The sequence below is a fragment of the Passer montanus genome, unplaced genomic scaffold, assembly GCF_014805655.1.
Source record: "Passer montanus isolate IOZ18808 unplaced genomic scaffold, ASM1480565v1 scaffold13, whole genome shotgun sequence".
Taxonomy (NCBI): Eukaryota; Metazoa; Chordata; class Aves; order Passeriformes; family Passeridae; genus Passer; species Passer montanus.
In genome coordinates, this window is record NW_024359832.1 from 7,399,509 (window position 1) to 7,421,871 (window position 22,363).

The window sequence follows — 22,363 nt, forward strand, 5'->3', positions numbered from 1 at the left end:
ATTTTTCTGGTGTTCAAAATTCCAGAGCTTCTGGCTTGCTTTCCTGGGGTGTGTGGGTCATATATTTTCTTTTATCTAGAATTTTAATCATATTGCTTAACTTTAAGAATCAGCATGATTTTCATGCCATCCATGGTGTGATTAATGAAATTTTAAACATAACGTTCACGTAAAAGCTTTTTTCAATTACTATTTTACTTATGTGTAAAATTACCTGTCCTTAACTAATACTGCTGTGAACTTGACTATATAGGCCAAGAGTACCAATATAAGGAAATGTTGTATTCAATTCAATAAAAATTCATATCAAAAAAATTTCATATATATTTAGATGCTTCAAAAAGTACATAATTTCTTTTTTCACTAAAACTTGCTTCACTTGAAACAATTGAAATTGGCTTCCAGTGAAAAGAAAGTAACTTTATTGCTTTCTTGCTAGTTTTTGGTCATGTCTTCTCATGTATTACCTCAAAGCTGCTAGAAAACATGATAATTTGAAATAAAGGTAATTTAGGATTTCAAAATGGGCTAACCTGCTTTTAGAAATTTTATTATTAAGAGCAAGAGCATGTGTCATATATTCCTGCAGTGGCAAGACAGAAAAGGAAATGCCGAGGTAAGCAGGTTTATATTGAGAAACTAAAATAAACTTTCCCTGCTACTCCTTTTGCCTCATGCTGTTCCCTTGCTCCAGCGTGGGGTTCATCCCACAGGATGCAGTCTTCTACTACCTTTTCCAACATCCTTCCCATGGGCTGCAGTTCCTCAGAGACTGCTCAAGCATGGGTCACTTCCATGAGATGCAGCCTGTGTGCTCCAGTGGTGGTCCTCAGAGGCTGGAGAAGGATATCTGCTCCACTGTGGTTTTCCATGGGCTGAGGGGAGTCCCTTCTCCAGTGCCTTGAGAACCTCTTGCCCCTCCTTCTCCATGGCCTCCACCTAGGTGTCTACAGGGCTGTTTCTGATTCCTCTCACTCTCTCAGAGCTGCCATGCAGCATTTTTGCCCTTTCTCAAATATGTTTTCTCAGAGGTGCTGCCATCTTGGTTGAGGAACTCCACCATGCCCTGTGCTGGGTCCACTGGAACGGCTGGAGACAGCAGTTCAATTGGAACTGGCTGGAGCCAGCAGTGTCCAGCCATCCCACAGCTCCTCCTGCCTGTGCCTGGACACCAGCACTGGGCAAGTATGGCTGAATTCACCCAGGCTGATGGACACCAGTGTGGTCTAGGCTGAGGTGCCACCACCAGCAAGAACGTCCTTCCTTGGAAGGAATCAGAGTGTATCTCACTGCTCTTACATGCTGAGATGACAAATCTCTAGTTCTTTGATGCCCCTGTGTTGAACAGGTAAACATATGGATAAGTTTTTTAGCAGGTTTTATTCTTGTGTAATCTCTTGTTTTCATTGTGGCTGCTTGAATATTTAAAATACATTTATTTTGCCAGTGTGGTGACCTCCATTTTTCCCCCTCTTTCTCAATGTCATATGATGTCAGGAGCAGTGGAAGGGCTGCCAGGGCCCTCTCCAGCATGGTTCCTCCTGCACTTACGGTTTGCTGCCTGGTCAAACCTTCACTAGATGCTGAAACACCAAGTTGCAAACATGGCTGAGTGCAGGTAGCCTGTGATAAAGGAGGAGCCCTTTTCCAACACCTGAGGTTATTCTGTTCCCACTGATTTGAGATCTTATTCAGTATTCTATTATTTCATGATAATTTCATATTGAATGGTTTACAGATTCAGCACAGCATTACCAGGACATGCTGAAAACTGGTGCTTCCAATTCATAATTAGAAAAAAAAAGGGGACCTGCAGTCAGAGATTTAAATAAATTATTTGGAAACTGCTGCATTGCAATGTCTGTGAAATTGCTTCCAGGCTTTTAAAAAGCAGCTTTTTCACTTGAGTTTCTGTTTGGATTTCATGCAAAGCATGTTCATTTATCTACAAATGAATCCTAATGAGGAGCCTTTCAGGTTTCATGATGTGCAAAAGATTTCTGCAGAAACTGAAGCCACTCGCATACAAATTCTTTCTTACCTTGTTTCAGTGGTGGATCCTCTGATACCAGAAATGAATTTTTCACATCTGACTCCTCAAAGCAGTTGGTAGCTTAGTAATAACATTTCAGCACCTGCAAATGCCATATTAGAAACACTTTCATGATTCCCCCGCACCCCTGCACCAGGACTCACTTGCTGCAAAAATCTTCAGGATTTTCTCTGCAGTCAATTTTACACTTTGTAACCCAATCTATCAAGAATATTGCCATTTGTATGGCAATATAGCTCTGGACTTTCTGTAAATTTTAAAGTATCTATAGGGATTAAAGTAAAATTATATTTTTGCTGTGACAGAAAATAATATTCCCAAGTGTATTTAACCAGCAGAAGCATGTCTTTTAATATCAGTGAGCATATTTATTTTGATTGTTGCTGTATTTGCACCTACTGTTGTGTTTTTGAAAAGGTTATGTGTGTTTTATTTAATGGTTCAGTGGCAATATAAAAATTAAGATGAATAGGAAAATAGATGACATTATCTATAGATTTAATTGATATTTTAACTCAAGTCTAATAATTTATTATTGTTTATATCAGATTTAGTTCCATCATAGTCCAAGCATTTGCATGATTTTTTATGTATTTGTCATATGCTGATTCCACTTTGAGAAATTTGACTCATATTTCCTTAAATGCAAGACAAACAATGTCTCCTGGTTTCTACCAAGTAAAACAACAAAAAGAAATGAATAAAAGATACACAACCCAAACAAAAGAACATGTTCATGGATGTTCTTCCCTCTCCCTACAGACACAATCCAACAATCTAAATGCTAAAATACTGTAATATAAATCCTAGTGTGAGTATGTAATACCTGCTAAAGTAGTTTCATGTTCTAAACAGCAGTCTCAGAACAGAATGTTGTAAAAGCATGTCTCAAAACAGAATTTCATGACAGGTTAAACTAACTTGAAAAAAAAAGACAAAAGTTTTGTGTGAGGTACAGATAAAGAATGTTTTATTCTGTGCTGTATCTGCTTGATGAAATACTTTACTGAAAGAATTAGAATTTTAAATAGAATTCTATCATTTACAAAGCAGAGAAATCAAGGAGCCCTAAAATATCTGCCATTTTAATGAAAATTTTCAGGGGCTTTTAGTGCAAGGGAGTAATTATGTCAGTACTTGTGTAATTCAGAACACATAAAGTCCACTTTCATTTTAAAATGTTTACTCAAATGCTTTACAGAGTTGAGTTATAATTACCTCTGCACTTTTGTTATTGCTGTCAGTGTTGTTTACCTTTAGGTAGAAGGTTTGACTCCCCCTGGGAGGAAGAGTAATTTGGATTATCCTCTTTTCAGGCAAAAATGAATGGTAAATAAAATTATTTGTGTCATCACTCTTGCAGACCTCAGTTGAGATGCCTTTGTGCTGCTTTCCTTGAGGTGATGGTGTTACACCCAGCATAAGGATTTCTGATGAACAGGTGTTTATAACTTTTTAAATTCGGGCAGTAAGAAGTACTTTTTATCAGTGTATAGGTCACTTCAGATTCCAATGATGGCATCCAAGGGTTTGCAGAATGTTGCTACAGAAAGAATCATTCCCCATCTCCTAAGCCCACTGCAGCCGGTCTTGTAGCTTCATTCTACTTCTTTGTCAAGAAATTTCACCATGTTTATGCTGCTTGCTTCTCTACTCCTACTATGCATCTCAGGGATTTGATCCTAGAATTCTCCTGGAGATAGACTGCTGGTAGTACCCTGCACTAGTTCTCTGGCACTCATGTTGTTTTAGGCATCAAATTCTCTGCCATTTGAGTGCATCACAGATTATAACAGTTAACTGAGATTTTGAGAATAACTAGAATCTGTACAAATATCAATTTTGGGTGTGCTCTTTGTGCATTTATGACAGGTGTTCCATCTCCCTTCATGATACAGTTGTCTCTCTCTAGACCCACAATATGTTTAACTTCCTTACTGGTTCTCTCTGTTATCTCCAGATCCTGCTCCTGTTTTTTGGCCCATTCCACTGAATCACCAGTCACTTGCTGCTCTTTACGGTGCAGGACACAGGAGTTTTCCTTCACCATGGGGAAGAGGATGGTGTGCAGCTGTATCCCATGTGGCCAGTGGGTGGCCAGCTGGGCTGTGCTCAGGTATGTAGGTCCTCAAGTTTAGACAAAGCCTTTGAGACTCCCTTGTCAACAGAGTCACACTGGAAAACAAGATCAAAAATTTGTGCAGATGTGAGGGAAAAGAAAGAAACAATGATATCACAGGAAGTTAATTTCCTGAAGATACAAGGTTAATACATAGACGGAACATCACCTTTGTCTAAGACTTTCTTGATGTTCATAAGTTTTATTTTAGAGAAAAGGGTCAAAAAGAAAAGTAGGGCTGAAAAGTTTCTGTGTGAAAGCATTTTCAAAGACTATTCCAAGACTATTCCTTAAACATTTATGAAGAGAAACCAGGAGACTCCACAGAAAATTCAAACTGTGAAATTCTACATCAACAGACTTTTTGGAAGAGAAAAGTCTCAATTACTCATTTCAGAATATGATCTCCTTTTCACAATCGCTGTCAGGATCCCCCATAATACTTATTGCAGGCTTTTTATGAAGAATGTCACAGGACACATAGAAAGAAGAGTATTTATACATAAAGAATTACTTGATAAGGTAGTCATTTTGGGCAGTGTTGCAAAGGGAATTGTGAGATGCTATAGTAAGTAGACAACTTACTAATAAGTACAGTAAGTAGAAAAGTTATCTTTTACTATCTTCAGGTACTTTAACACTGCCCTCCCCCTCCCTTCCTTTTATTTTGTAGTGGGGAATAAACAAGGCTTATGTTAATTTTCATATTTACAAAGCTAGGTAAGGTCCTCTGTATCTCTACAATAGTAGTTGATTTGCAATTAAAATTTCCTTAGTCTATATGGTAGAATGTAATTTACCAATATGAACTTGAGGTTTCAATAACAGATATTAAAAACACAGCATAGCACAATAGCATTTTATATTGTATGAAACCAATCCTATCTGTTCAATAATGTATTTCTTCTTAATTATTCAATATTATTTAGTGAAAATTTTATGCCTACTGGAATATTAATGTGATATAATAACTGTAAATACAACCATTTAAATTAAAATACTTTAGCAAAAGTTTTGATGCATTGATAATCATGACAAAGCAAAGTAATCTATTGAAGCGCAAAACAAAGACAAGAAATTATAAAATTCCTTAAGAATTGCAGGAAAATTATCTTTATAAATAATATTTTTTTTTTTGCTTTCAAACACTACTGTATATATAAATCATGTATCTAAAATATTCATAAATATTCTGAGTTTCAATTTATTTTTCATGACCTGTGTATAAATTTCCTCTTTCTCAGAGCTTTTAGGAACAAAAGATGATCCTATTTAGGGCTATAGGATGTCAATCTCAGACCTCCAGGAATTTAACTTTTTTTTTAACTGAAAAGGCTCATTCCAAATGAAGAATATACCAGATAATATATTCCTGTGAGAACCATGAAAGTACTACCAAACTTATGGTAGTACATTTATGTGAGGGTGATAACATCACCCAGTCCTGGGTTCACTATTTTAATAGCAGAAGTCTTCTGATGGGGCATCATTTCAGAGTGCTACAGGGAAAAGGTCTCCTTGCATGTCCCCTCTGCTGAAGGTGTCTGACCACAGTTGTCTGTGATACCTGGGTCAACATGGAACAAGGAAAGGTGGAAATAAATGGCAAAGATATTCTGCAGAAGGAGCAATGTTAATGTTCACAGAACTTCTTAAAATTCTGCTTTGTGCTAATACCATTATATACTTATTTGGAAAATTTTAAAAAGCTATATTTCTATGCTATATTAGCTATATTCCTAAACAGGAATATAACAATCTCTCTCTCCGCCCAAAAAACTAAGTAAATAATGTTGCACAATAGGATATAAAGTAAGTTTTTGAGATTCAGAGATCTGAGATTTATGAATACTTTAAGCATGTGAACTTGTACAGTCCTTGGAGTAGTAATCTCAGACAAACTGGAAATGTGCCTATTCAAGGGATCCTTTCATTTAGGACCCTAAGCTACCCAAAATATACAGAATCTGCAGCTCCCAATACTGAGGCTGCCTCTATGAGCACTACCTCAGGTGGTGCCACATCACACCCAGTCATCCCTCACTGATGTTGCTGCTGTGTGAGGCCGTTCTCAGGGTCAATGCACATGCTTGAGTTACTTTGCTCAATGGCACTTACAGCACTGTGAAATCACGAAAAGAGTAAGAAGGAATTAATTAAAAAGGAGATAACCTTCACAGAAGCAAAAGAGGGACAAAAAAAGGACTGTACTGCATTTTCCCTTTCACTATCAAGTATCTTGCTGTTCCTTTGGTAGAAATGGCTATTTTCACTACAGCAGCACCTTATTGTCACAGCTGCATGTTTCAAACTGTCAAAACATAATAGGCCTTACTAAACTGCTGCTGGTGGATAAGGCATGATGCTTAAAACAAAGCCAACAGGACAAAAAATAAAGCCAACGGAAAATGGATATTCCTCTCACACAGGTCCAATATTAGGAATAAAGCAAAAGCCTAGACAACTTAAAATAACAGAGGTTATGAATAATGTTGTAAACTGCTCAGAGATACTCTAAATAAAGTAGGCTGAGCTATCTCTACCATGGGATGCCCTCTGAAAGGCCATATAACTTGCATATGCCCATGCTTAGATAGGGGTGTGATAGGTTGCTGCTGGACTTGAATTTGTTGTAACACTTCACACAATTTCTTTCTAATTTTTACTCATGTATTTTCTGTTCTTCAGTAAATGCATAAACCCAAAGTACTGGAAAAACACAATCAGCTGTAAGAGGACAGAGAGCTGTACAGGACACCAGTCTACTAAGGCAGACCAATGACTCCTCCAGCTTGCATATTTCAGCTCTTTAGACAACCAAGACAGTACCCAAAGCCATCCCTATGGGACATCACTTGTGGTTCTTCTCTATCCCAGACAGAAACTATTAAGTCTTAACCCTTTGTTTTCTATCTTTACATCAGTTTTCATCTCATAAAATGTTTCCCACCTTCCAAGACTATGTTTGTGGCAGCTTTGTTCCTGTCTAAGCTTTTGGTGTTGAATCTTCTCAAGTGTTTCTGAAAGATGCAAGTACTTTATGTCCACTGACTCCCCTTTATCCATGCATTTAATTGCATGCTCACAAAGTCCTAGGAAATTAGTCAGACAGTCTCGCTCTTCACAAATTCTTAGTCCTTCTTGGTTATAGATTCTTCTCCTTTAGCAGAGATGGTAGTCACCAGTTTCTACAAACCTCATTCTGACCTTGAGACAGGAAATATTGGTGCAAACAATTTCTTTTCCTGTATTAATTTATTTTAAGGAAAGATTTAACAAATATTTAAGGGTTTGAATGTGTGTTGCATGGAAGTCTCAACAAGAACTCCAGTACCTGAGTTGAAATGAGAAAAAATAGAGGGAGGAAAAGGAAAAAAAATTCTCTCTTTTGCCCTCTGAATGTTCCCCCATTTTTAATACAGGGTTTGAGGAAAAACTGAAAGTAACATCTCAAGTACAAAAGCAATGGAGCTACTGCATTTATTGTCATTAAAGTTTAAATTCATAAATGCTATAATTACAGTTAACAATAAGATATGAGCAGTGAGCACATCCACTTGTTCAAATCCTGCAGTGTTTGCCCATGTGGGAAACCCTGACAATTCTAATTTAAGACTTTGAATCACCTCAAACTAAGATAGAGAAGTAGAGTTGTTTGTTATAAAAGGAGGCACAATACTGTAATTACTTTTTATGACACTGTCAGCATCTTTAATAAGTATCTGTGCTCTCCTTAGCCTGTGTACTAAACCTTGGTGCAGTGGGTATAGAAAAAATTGGCACTTCTTTGTCCTCCTTTGTCCTTTCTATTGGAATTGTACAGCTAAAACTGAGGTAAAGATACTACTTTCTAAATAATGAATAGAAAATATGCTTATTTTCTTTATTTGTGGCATTATTGCACACTTAGAACACATTAGGAATAGATTTTGGGGTTTGAAGAGTGCTCATCATGCACAGAAGGGGAAATATAACCTTTGGCATAATTTTCTTTTCTGTTTTTCTCTTACTTGGCAAAATCTTATCTGTTCTACAGGTACTGACCTCCTTTTTCCTTTCAAACCTAATAAATATGCTAATAAAAATGAGTAACATAATAAATTAAGCACAGAATGACTATTCTTAACTTCAATCTCAGAATGTATCATATCTGTTTCAACCTGTAGAATCATTTATGTTCCCCTAATCTTGCTTGTCCCCTTAGTCCTGTTTCCCTTTTTTACTTAACCTTTTCAGAAAAAATCTCATCTCCTTTTAAGTCTTGCTTTCTCTTGGGTTTTAAGCTGTGACAATTCCAGTAGCATTGCCACTTCGATAGTTGTTGTAGTTGGCAGACGGCAAAGCCAGTATCTGTTTGAAGACTCTCTGAATAAGTGAGCAGATATATCCAGTGTGATGATTTAGTTTCAGTCTATAGGCCATAGGACAGCCCCAACTTTTCACCTGCAATGAAAGAAAATACTGTCTTGATTTTTAAGTTGCCAAGAGGAACCTGTACAACCTGTTCTAATTACTTCCCCTCACAGTTGAAAATGTGTACCTGATTAAAAGTCTATGTTTGTCTAAATTCATCTGCCAGCCATAGGCCTTGTTATGTTGCCAGCTGCTAGGCTGAAAGCTCATTATCAATTCCATTATTAGTTTCATTCATATTTTGTTGCTGCTTTAAGATTAAACTCTTAACTGGTATTTCTAACTGTGCTGTAAAGTCACGTGAAACATCACTCACTGCAGCCACTCATTTGGGGCATGGCTCAAAAAAGAACATGCACTGGGTAATCAGAGCAACTGAATTTTTTTTCAAGGTGCTGGAAAGCATAAATTTAAATTCTGAACAAGTGTCATGTTTCACCATATTCCTGCCCTTTTTCTTTTTTGCTATTTAAAAATATTCATGTGAATACCTTATTGTTCCAATAGATTTTTGGAGAATAGCTACTCTACTTATAGAGACATGTATTTGCATGTAAGTAAGTATTTCTGCAATAAAAATATTAATATATTTTTCCATTTAAGAACACTTAACCAATCAATCAAGGAAGAGAAACAAACTCTAAGTATTAGATGACCACTGATGTGTCCTGAATAGAGAGTAACAAACAACTGAATCCACAAAATGTTTAAGGATGTTTTTGTCTATCTGTCTAGTAGGTCTAAAAAATAAGCATTTTCACATAAATAATCTTTGTTTACTGAACAGACCTCAATAAAAATTTTGTTTGCTGTGTATAATTTCCTGTTGTTCTAAAAGCAAAAATTATTTTCATCCACATTTCATACAGAAAGAATGCTATCAACCATCAAAAGCTGGTCTTTAGAACACTCTTGGCTTTCATAATTTCAGAATGTGCTTTCTTGCTTTTGGTGCTCCTGCAGTGTGAAATGTTATCTCGTTAGGTCACTGCTTTCATTCAGTGAAGTGCTGGAAGTGGAGCAGGTGATAGTGCCTGCATAGATAAAACACATTCTCAATATCTCTCTTAAAATATTAGAGCTGCTGGTCAGGCGTGCTCAGACTTGTTCGGCAATTTTAGGTTCTCAGTGTTCACAGATGAAAGTACAAACTGTTTGATCTCAGTGCACATGGTGGCATCTTGGATGGGTACAATGAAATCTTTCTGCTATGCTTGTGCGTAGCTGTGGGAATGTATTTACAGCTCAGTGGCTGAATTTGCAAATCTGTTTCTCTTTTCACTTACAGCATGAAAAGTGGTATAATATTTGTTTCTGTTTCAAGAAGTCAATGGTCTAATAAACATCTCTTTTCTTTCAAGTGGGAATGGAGAGTGCAGAATATGTTCCCTAAATATCTATTTCAGAGAAAACTAAATTACATCTGATTAGCTTTTTATCTAATTAATAGGAAGCCATCATTTCTGAAGTAGACAAGTTTATAGGCATGTAAAATGTGACAAGATATTTCTCTAATTTGCCCTTTAGCTATTCTTTTGTGGAAATCTATTTTTCATTGCCTGGAGATTTTAAACATTTCCCAGATCTATTTTAGAAACTGGAGAGGCCTCATTGTCTTTCTCTTGAATTTTCTACTCTGAAACTAGCTCTGGTGATGAACAAATGTACTTTGTATGCTCTTGGCACTGGCACTAACAGCTTCAAACTGGAAATTAATTTTTAAACACCAGGCTTCTGTGACCACTGCACTGCTATTAAGCTCTCTGGCATGATCTTTAGTTTCACTCAGTCACAGTTGATAACAGCTTGTTTTTCCCTTTTTTTCCCCTTTTCTTTCCCTTTTCTTTTTCCCTTTTTTTTTTTTTTTTTCCCTAAGCTCTGTTTCGTGGTGCAAGTTACCTTTTCCTGAAAATTAAGGGTTTTTTTTTTTTGGCGGTTTTTTTTTTTTTCCTAAGCTCTGTTTCGTGGTGCAGGTTACCTTTTCCTGAAAATTAGTATTTAACTCAAAATATAATGGCAAACAAAAAACACTCCTAAGTGTAGATACAGCCTGGTCGTCTCACAGTTTTCACTTTATCTGCAAATAATAGAATTTCAGTTTGGCTCAGCTGTTTGCACCTTAGTGAAAAAACATGGTATTGACAGTTTTCTGTACCTTTCAATGGCTGTCCTGCTGTACAAAAAACCAAAAACAAACTGCAGCATCAGCAGGCCCAGCAATCGGAATCTTTTAAAGGAAATACTTGAAAAGTCAGCTGTCTCTTCCAGAGTTTTCTCCTTGCTCTCTGAAGGAAAGAGAATAAGTTAGAACACTCATTGCCAGCCTGGCTATTTTAGATGTCTTCTAAAATGGTCCTTAGAATAATGACTCTCTTGACTGACATCAAAATACAGATGAAGATCTCTGATATGTAGTAGAAGGATGAAGCCAAAAAAAACTCAGATGGGAATTGGGAAGGACACACTTCAAATGTACATCTCTCCACTCCTCTGGGACCTGTGCTGAATAGGTTTCAGAACACTTGAGAATGAAGGTGTTGTTAAGGGAGCTCAAATATTTCTATTTTTTTGTCTTCCTTCTGAATACAGGCCTTTAGTTGAAGCAAAAACTTTACTACTGGTAAAGCCAGGTGCTTCCCATATGTAATTGTTTCTACTGAAGTGTAAGTAAGCAACAGCATGACATTGTGTAGAAGCTGGGATATGGTCTAGGTATTTCATATACATTCTAATTTTTCTAAAAACACCTTTTCTATATCAGTGTGCCAATTAAAATATTCATTTGGTGTGACAGTAAAATAAAGATTTTACCTCCATGTTGCTGATATGCGCTGTCACAATAACTTTTTGTTTTGGTAAGGAATTTATATGAAATATATATATATATATATATATATACTTATACATTGTAATAATGAACAAGCATCATTTATCTTATAGTATGTGTTGATACTACCTTTAATGCCAAAGCAAATTCCAGAGTTTCTAAGGGCAGATTTTATGGTCTTGAATATTTTATCCCAACACTAACAGTGAGTAAGGTTTAGTTCACACACGTCAATGGTTTTAATGCAGCAACCTATTCAACTGGATCTAAGACATAAAAATTCTTTAGCTTGCTTGGAAGGCTTATTCAACACTGTGAACTTGAGCTTAGCTGAATCACAATGTGGCAATGCAAAGGAGCCTACAGAAAACTAAATTAAAGATATAAATTAAAAATTCAGAGCAGAAGCTATTGTGGAAAGTTTGCTCTATGTAGAAAAAAAACTTGGAATGCTTGAATAAGTTATTGTTGCATGTAGAATATCAAATTTCTCTCTTCCAATTTATTCTGAAATGTAATGAAAGCTGAAAAATATTGAGCCTACTGGTTTTCTGGGATAAGAGTAAAAGAATGCAGTTGTGAGTTATCATTGATTTGCCAGGTGGTCATTCAGTCTCCTGAGTTTGTTGTTTTGTAACCAGGGCATGAGGACTACGATATACGAGCAACAATTCATTATTCTCTGTGTGTTGCTTTTTCTATCTCACCTATAATTTAATATGATTACAACACCTTCCAAGCATTCAATACTTCCTTAAAATCATGCATGTCATAACAATATTTACAGTACTTAGTCTTCATTTCCAGGCATAAAGTACCTTTTTTTTTTTTCCAATAGAATAAGCTACAGTACATGGATTAACTTGGCTGGAGGGCAGGAGAAAAATTATGACTCACCAAATGGCTGGAAGAGGATTTGCTTGCTCTAAAGCATACATAGCTATTATTGGAGTTCTGAAATGTTCTTTTTGATGCTTGCTTCCCTTGTTGCAGAAGAAGGGTTTAGTGTACAACCCTGTATTTTATAGTGATGCAAGTATCAGACTGGTGGGGTCTGCCATGAGGCTGACAGGCAAAGGGAGAAATGGTCACAGGGAAAGGGGCCCACCACTGGATAACAGCAACGTGTCTGCCCCCAGGAATGCCACCTGAAAGGCAGAGACATCAAATAATGTTTTGTGAAGAACTCAGTCATTTGGCAAAAAATCAACAGGATCTGAGACTTCTTGGTGAGAACTATGCCTTTACCATGTGCAAAGGGAGTGGACAAAGAACCTGTGTACTTAAGTTGAAAACTTAAAGAGGATATGAGGTTAAGATCCATGTGACTTTTCAATTAAAAACTGCATGTTTTTACTTAATGCATGCCATTCTGAGGTTAATTCTGGTATAAAATTTGCTCACCTGTATCAAACTGGAATAGTTAAAATATACTTAATAGTAGTGGTAAAATGTCTGAACTGTGAGTAATAAGATTAGTCACGGGGGGATGGGAAATCCAGGATCTCTCAGTATATAAGGATGCCTCCCTAAAAATTGCATGAACTGATAGCTATTGTAAAATGAGACTGTGAAATGTAATTCCTTGGTCTGGCAGTGAGTTTCTCCCATGTAGCTTGTATGGAACAGTGTTAATTGCAATAGCTATGTCAGTTCATTAAAAGCTTGCCTGTAATAGACATCACACAAATAACAGTGTGTATGAAAATGCCCATGTCCTTGTAAAGAAACATCTTTCCAAAGGGAGTAAAATAATTTCTCCTGATCCTCAAATATTCTCTGATGGCCTTCATTTGCTGAAACACAGCAAGCAAAATATAAGGTCCACTCATCCTGAACTATCCTGTTGTGGTTGTTTATTACTTTACATCTTCCTTTCTTCTAAAAGCTAATAATGAGTCTCGTTCATTGTTTGTCATTTGTATTTGTACAAAGTGCAATTTTTCTAATGTAAGTGGTTATGAGCTGAAATGTAAACTTCTCCTTTCCAGATTGCAGAGGAAATTTGCTGTGGGCAAGTGCTTTGTTTATATCAAATACCACCTAGCTGCTTGATTTTTATTTGCCAGTGATAACTGGGACAACAGTGTTTCTGGGGTGACTGAATATAGCTGTCAAATATTCTTTTGGAAGAAGTGATCACATTTCTCAGCCATGGAAAACTCTAATATAAGGTCAAGGAGGTTTCAAAAGGTCATGGATGCTGTTTCACTAAGCTACAAAGGAGCTGATAAAGCAGTGTTGGTCTAGCAGAAATGATTCCCAGAGGGAAGTGTTAATCAGACTGTCTTTGGCAGGTAGAAGGGCAGTGCAGAGACTGCTTGGAGGAGAATGTCTCCTTGGAATGGTAACACCATAAACCCTTTTGTTTCTTAAAGTTTTAAGTATGAAAGCAACTAGCCTTTTTGTAGAAAGTATTTTGTAATATATATATATGGTGTGTGTTTGTATATATATGCAGACTTTTAGAAGTTTTTATTAACAAATCATATAGAATTTAGTCTTATATTCACACCATAGGATTCTGTCCTTATTGTCTCTCAAGCAGTAATGGTCTTTGAGCTCTTGCAGGTAATTTTTGGTTGGAAGAATTTGGAGATTTTGTTAGGCTGCCTAGAGATATTTGTGTTCCTGCTTCTGAAAAGAAGGAATACAAAATACACAGGCAACTCTACTTTTTAGGATTCTCAGCCAGAGCACTGGAATCTGCTTCATAGAAAGCAGTGGTACTTCCACAACTGGCTGCTTTAGAGAGAGACAAGGCATAGAGTGCAAGAGGCAGACATAATTTTTCTGGTATTTCAAAACAATGTTGTCTTAACTATTTAACACTTCTTTTAGAACAGGATACTATACTGTTTCCTAAAAAAAAAAAAAAAAAGACTGACGAAACAACCCAAAAAACCAACTGTGTGGCTGAATTTGAAAATACAAGTGGAATGAAATCTTTTTAGAAAAATGTTAGAAATGTTATTGAAAAGCTTTCCTTAGCATCAGCTTATTAACAAACATATAGTAAGAAGAAAAAAGTGTGAATGTTGATTGGTTGGGTTTTTTTGGTGTTTTTTTTTTTTTTTTTTTTTTTTTTTTTTTTTTTTTTTTTTTTGCAGTTTTCAAATGCACCTGTATCTTTTAGGAAACCAAATTTATCTGAAGATTAGGCCACCTGCTCTGTAGTTTGTATCTTCCAGGAACAGTCTTATAAGTTTTTTCAGCTTAAGTTCTAAGTTCCACAACTGGCTGCTTTAGAGAGAGACAAGGCATAGAGTGCAAGAGGCAGACATCATTTTTGTGTCCTGGTTTTCAACCCTGCAGATTTTCAGTTACAGTTTTTACCCTTTACCACCAGTGGAACACTACCTAATTGCATATGAGGGCAGTAATTCAACAAATGCTGCTCAGCATCTGAGCAAGATAGTGTTTATCTTATTTGGATAATAAATGACCCAGGAAGAGTAAGACATGTTTATCTATGTGGTTCTATACTGATTTGTGTGTGTGTATATAAATATGTATGTACGTATAACTTGTTCTGTGGTGAAGAAGTGATTAACCATCCACAATGAAATAAATAGGCTGTATTGTCACATAGCAGGTAATACTCCTATCCTCAACATCAGGCAGGAAAAAATCCTCATAATGATTACCCTGAAGGATGAATAATTTAGATATGACTTGTTCCCTCACAAACAATAAGGGAAGACCCTTTAGTTAACTGTACCTTAGCACTTTGAGAGAAAAGCACAAAATTTAAATATAGATCCTTTTTCTCTTCTTTCTGTTTCAGTTAATCCTGCCTACAAATTTTAAAACACAGGTGGTGTGTGGAAGAATTTGCAGTCTTTTGTGTTGATTCATCAGCACGATAAGGACTTAAGAAGAAACAGTGTGAGTGCAACCATAATTCCTTACAGAAATAATGTGTGTGCTTACTTTTAGATAATGAAATCTTAATGCATTATCAATATTATGAAAATAATATATTATTAATTAAAATTAGTATAAGGTTGTGTTACATGTAAGCACTGCTTAAATCTTTCAGGCTTTCACAGTATTATGCCAAGATGCCATTTTGTTTTTATTAATTGCCAAATTTTTCTTTCACATGGACTTCATCATTCTTCTTTCATGTTGGCTGTGTGCTATTTTTAGCCCTAACTACTAAAAGTCTGCCTAAAACCTATATAAAACTGGTATTTGAAAGCATCATGAATTGCATGCTGTTCAGAATATTAAAAGAATTAGTAAAAGAAAAGAACCTACCAAACAATATTTGGCTTAATCCTATTAAGCCAGACTGATTTAAGAGTTATTCCCTCCATGTAGGAAGCACATTAGACTGAAGGTCAGGGAAGTGCAGCTTTTGGAACCACTTTGCTGTGGCAAAGCATCAGCCACTGGGTGCCACTCTTGATCCACGAGGCTTTATGCAAAATATTTCCTTTGGCTGAACAAATGCTTCTCCCCCCATGAACAGCAGGTGCTCTCTTAACTGTTTGAACATCCCTACAGAGAAGAAGAGGGCCTGATTAAGGAAAAAGACTTTCTTCTTTCTCCTTTTTTTTCCTCCTTATTTTCTGACAAAGATTCTCTCTTTCCACCACCTCTGTTATTAGTTAGCTTCACTGAAGATGTGTACAAGAATAAAACTGGAACTAAGTTGAAACTGGGGTTACTTGGTGCTTTGTTTAAGGGTTGTATGGATTGTGATCTGCTGAATTTAAAATCTAGTAGAGTCAAAGCTAAAAAGGAAACACTTCTATGCTAAGAGTGTTTGCTAAGTTTTACCAGGATTTTTTATTTTGTTGCTTTTTGGGGTGTGATATACAGAAGCATTGCAAGAAAATGAGAGGAAGAAACTTGCCTGCATATGAAATAATATTGCTTTTGTAAAATCTGTGTAAAAATAGAGAAACATATTTTTCCTTCTCACCTGGATTCTTTAACAGAATAAGTGGTTAGGTATAGTTATTCCCCTCTAAGACTGAAAACAGAAGAAGTAGCAAATTGAATACTGTGAAGTTACTTCAGTGGCCAATGTCAAAATGCTTCCTATATTGACTGTAGTCAATGAATTTGATATTTTTTAGGCAATCAGGCTTCTTGGAAATTTTTATTTTTGGTTATTATATTTTTCTTCAAGTAAATATTTTCTGTTTGTGTCCTCAGAATAACTCAAAACATTAATGATTTTTATATTCCTGTGAACTGGAAGCTTGTTTTTCAGTGCTCTGTTATAGAATTCAAATGCCATAAATTCATAAAAGGACGCACAGCAAACAACTGAATATTCAGTGACATTCACTCTATTTAGGGCTTTCCATTTCAAATCCTTAGCAAGGCAAAACACAATCTTTTCCAGATAAGCCCACAATCTGGAAATGAATTCATGGCAAGTAGAAAGACAAATGTTTAGAAAGTCAATAAACCAATGCTATAACTATACAACAAATTTGACTTTTAGGAACAATTCGAGCAAATTATATCCTTACCTTTGTTGCACCAAGTTATCTGCTTGCTCAAACAGATAAAAAAGACACTATAAGCGTCTTTAAAGAGAGGACTTATTTTAAAGAAATAACTGTTAAATACCTTAAAAATGATAAAGGAAATATCTCAGAAACCTGTATACATTGACTCTTTGAAGAAGCAATTTGTTTATACAATTTCTGCTCCTTTCAGCACTATGAAGTGCACTAAACTGGACAAGGCATTTATGACCCCTGATATTTTATTTATTGCATTCTTAATGCTAAGGAGAAATAATAATACAACTCACGTTTTCCCAGTCTAAAAGAACTCTTTTTATTTTCCCTTTTCCCAGTCTGTATCTGCATGCCAGATTATTGCTTTACATTGTGTCATTTTTAAAAGACATGAATCCAATTCAGAATGTGACTTTTACCTCAAAGCATTTCTTTCTTTTGGTCTTTCTCTTTCATTATCCTTCTATCTCTTTTTTTTCCTTCAATAATATTTGGAGCACTGCATAATCAAGTATGAATCCATTTCAAATGAATAATGATAGCTAGGCCTTTACAGGAGACTGTGAGCTCTTATATAGCTAAGGCAGACCACTTCTATGTGATCCTCCCTTTTGTGAGCTAATTTTCAGAGAAATAGTCCAACAAAGTGACACAGCCATGCAAATGCCACCTTTCCCCAGTGCCTTTACTGAAGGTTTTTCTGTTCAGTAGTGTTAGTGTGTAGAGTATTGCCAAGAGGGATTTCTAAGGTATAATGAAGCTGTAGCCAAAATGTTCTTTCAATTCAAAACTTGACTTCAGTGTTTTCTTTCCTTTTCATCCATAATTTTTTTTTGTATTTTTAATATCTTGAGAAATATAGAGGTATTTGCAAAGTGTCAAAAAGACATGCACTTATTTTTGTGTACACAGCACGGCTTCTTCTGTTTGGATGAACAACATATCCTCTCTAAAAATGCAGTGTATCATATCAGGGTCAAAAGTAAACAACAAAAGTGGTAAATTTAAAAAAAAATCAATATTTTTTTTGTTTATATTTGTTTAACAGTGTTTCAAAAGAAGACTAATTTACTGGTGAGAAAGTTCAAAGAGTTATGAACATTAAAAAGAAAAAAAATCCTAAAATTACTGGAAGGTGTGAATGAATTTTTGTCACAGAAAAAGCCTGACAGAATACAGTGATTTAAAATCACTACCAATGTGCTAAAAGAAAGATGAATATGAGCTGATAACTTTTACTGAATCTGTCCTTTTTATATGTTGTCTGTGACTAAGCAGAATTTTGGGAGATATTAAAAAAAAATAATATTGAAGCTACGTAATTTTGTTACCGATAGGTCAAAGAGACATTCTATTTATGATAATGTAGCATTCAAAAAAGGAGGCTCACATTTCCAGGAAATGGGTTATGGTTTCAGAGTTAGTTGTGATTCAATAGAAGTGTAGTACTACTGGTGAGACCTGAGTCAACACAAGATGGATATTTCTGAAATTACAGATCTTAGAAAACCATGTGGTATCTCAGTTTTGCTCATTACTACCTCAGTTTCTAAACATGTTGTGTCGTTTTGTTTTGAAATAGAGGAGACCAAACAGACTTATGAAGGAATATCTAGAAAGGCAAAAGTTTATTATAGAGTAATTTTATTATTTTGGTAATTCCAAGTTCTATACCACAACATTGTAAGAGAACTGGAGCAGTTCTCATCTTTGGTATATTTCAGTGTCTCTGGCTGCAAAATTAACAAGGTACCTCGATGATGAGGGCAATATACACACAGGTGCGTCTTTTCAGATAAGAAGAAACTTTGTAGAGTAATGAATAACACAGAGCAATTAAGATATAGTTTTATCTTTTAGCTATATGTTGTACAATATCAGCAAAGTAGAATATATTGCACATTAAATTATTTTCCTGCAGGATATAATAATTCATTATTTGTACTGAGTCATTCAGTATTGTTTGGCTGAAGACAAACTGAAGAGTATATTTAAACAAATAGAGATTGAGAAAATTACCATAAACAGGTGAACTTGCTTTTTTAAAGTAATTAAAAATATCTGAAATTCAATAAATTTCTTTAGTGAACAAATTACCAAATATTAATGGCTTGCATTTAGCTTTTAGTCATTTATATACATTTATAAGTGTGAGGATAACATAAACATTGTCACTGGCTATTAAAAATATAGAAGATACATGAGATTTAACAGGAAGTGTTAAACAATATTCTTCTATCTTGAAATATGTGATCAGAAAAAAACCTTCTTTAATGAGATGATTGTATATTAGATTATGTGTCATAGTTTTATATTCTTTTCCAAATAACTGGTCTTGACATCTGCCAGAACAAGTTAATAAGGGCTACAAATGGCAATTCCTCCATAGACACAGGACAGGAGAGAAACCAAAGGAGTGGCTTGATTCATCCAGGTCATGAACTCCAAACGACAACCTGTCATTGTTTTTATGACAGATGAAGTTGCTAAACCACTATCCATCACATTTAAAGAATCATGACAGACTGGTGAACTTCTCAGTGACTGGAAAAGAAAACATAACCCCCAATTTTAAAAAAGGAAAAAAGGAACATTCAGGGAAATACAGGCTAGTCAATCCCACCTCTGTTCCTTGCAAGATGATGAAGAAGATCCTCCTGGAAACTATGCTAAGGCACATGGAAAAGTGACAGCTGACTGTTGACAACAACATGGCTTCAAACCAAGGGCAAACGATGCCTGGCAGCTTTGGTGGGCTTTTACTGTAGGGTTACAGCACTGGTGGATAGTCACATTTAAAGAATCATGACAGACTGGTGAACTTCTCAGTGACTGGAAAAGAAAACATAACCCCCAATTTTAAAAAAGGAAAAAAGGAACATTCAGGGAAATACAGGCTAGTCAATCCCACCTCTGTTCCTTGCAAGATGGTGAAGATCCTCCTGGAAACTATGCTAAGGCGCATGAAAAAGTGACAACAACATGGCTTCACCAAGGGCAAACGATGCTTGGCAGTCTTGGTGGGCTTTTACTGTAGGGTAACAGCACTGGTGGATAATAGACTTGTGCACAGCATTTGACACTGTCCACTGTCCACTGATTCATACATCGAATCCACATCCCTCCAGTTTAGAGGGCTAGTCAATCCCACCTCTGTTCCTTGCAAGATGGTGAAGATCCTCCTGGAAACTATGCTAAGGCGCATGAAAAAGTGACAACAACATGGCTTCACCAAGGGCAAACGATGCTTGGCAGTCTTGGTGGGCTTTTACTGTAGGGTAACAGCACTGGTGGATAATAGACTTGTGCACAGCATTTGACACTGTCCCTGTGTGACATCCTTGTCTCTAAACTGGAGGGATGTGGATTCAATGTATGAACTTGGTGGACAAGGAATCGTCTGAGTGGTCACACTCAAAGTGTTGTGGTCAGTGGCTCAATGTCCAGGCACAGAGCATTTCCTTCATGAGTCAGCATTGGGACCAGTGTTATTTCACACCTTTGTCAGGGATATAGACAGTGGGATTGAGTGCACTTTCAGCTGGTTTGTAGAGTTGGGATGCCATCCACAAGGACATTGACAGGTGAGAGAGGTGAGCCCATACAAACCTCACAAAGTTCAACTCAGGCGAGGTCCTTCACCTGGGTCAGGGCAAGTTCAAACATGGATAGAGGCTGGTCAGTGAGTGGATTTCTGCAATACTGCAGAAAGGACTTGGGGATGTTGGTAGATAAAAACCTAAAAATTAACTGGAAATGTGCACAATATGCACTTGCAGCCCAGAAAGCCAGTCCTATTCTGGACTGCATCAGAAGTGTGGTGAGCAGTTTGAGTGAGGTGATTCTTCCCCTCTCCCCAACTCTTGTGTGATTCCCATGGAATACTTCATCCAGTTCTGAGAATTCCACCTGAGAAGGACGTGGATCTGTTCAAGTAAGTCCAGAGGAGGGTCAGGAGGATGACTCGAGGCTTGGAGCACCTCTCCTTTGAGGATGGGCTGAGAGAGCTGGGGCTGAAGAAGGGAAGGGTTGAAGAAGAGAAGGCTCTGGAGACACTTTCTAGCAGCCTTCCTGTACCTAAAGGGGGCCTACTGAAAGGATCCAGAGGGACTTGTTTTCAGGTATTATGGGTAAAACTTTTAAATTGAAAAATTGTAGGTTGAGATAAGATATTAGGAAGAAATTCTTTGATTGGTCAAGTGGTCAAGCACTGAGAGAGGTTGCCCAAAGTAGTGGATGGCTCACCCCTTGATGTGTTTGAGTTCAGGTTGGATGGAGATTTGAGCAGTGGTGGAAGGTATCCCTGCCCATGGCAAGTGGGTTGAAACTAGATGATTTTTAAAGCTCCCTTCCCAACCAAACTGTGCTATGATACTCTATTTTCCTTATCTTAGGAAATTAAACTAATTAAATTAATTTCTTAAGAAACTAATCAACCTGTAGGATGGGCAAAAAAAGTTGTTTTATTCTCCTTGGAAAATTCATATATCAGAGAGGTAACAGATAACTAGAAATATGATTCCTATTTCATATGAACATAATTTACCAGGGTTTGGACTGTGGAGTGGAATTTGGCAGTGACATTGTAAGACTCCAATTAGTTTGTGGTTTCTTAGTGCTTCATGCATATGAACAAGGTCTTAAGGGATATATTAAATTGATTAGGATTTTGGAAATAGGAAAAATCAAATCTTAATAAGAAAACCTCACCAAAATTATAAGCAAACTATCCTGTTCAAATATATTATTAGGCTGTCTTCTTTTTAAATTATAAATTATATTTTTCCATTTGTCTAATGGACAAATAAAACTCTTTTATTTGTCTCTCTGTACTTGCATTGCAGGGTAAGGTCTAGAATATAGAAAAATATATGAAGAAAACAAATATTAAGAAAAATATAGAAACTTCAGAAACCTTGAAATTGGTAAGTGGAAATATGTTCTGTCTGAATACTAACAGATTACTTGGAAGATGAAAGAAATTCAATTTAAAATGATGTGAGATTTTAGCATTTTACCACTGCAACTAGATTGATATTTGGGGGAGACGAAAGCTGTGGGATAAGTAAATGCTGCAGTTTTAATCTGAGCACTCCCAGAAGTTATCTGTTAATGAAAAATAAGGTCTGTACCTCACCTGATGTGATGGAAAGGATGTTTTACAGAATCTGAAAAAAATAATACATGGAAACACACTAGAAATATATTTTTGTCATCATTAATAGAAGAAGAATTACTGTTTTTGCAAGTTAAAACTGTAACAATTTTCAAGCTTCTAATGGTTAGAAAATTTCCAATAATCTCTGGTTTTGGGAAAAAAAAACTTTGAAAAGACTGCTATTCTCTGTGGTTTTGCTCTTTATTATGCACAGATATGGATTTTTCTCGTTGAAGAGATGCACATGGAACAAATAAGTGGACAATAGAATAATAATATGTGCACTGTTGGTCTCTTGATATTCACT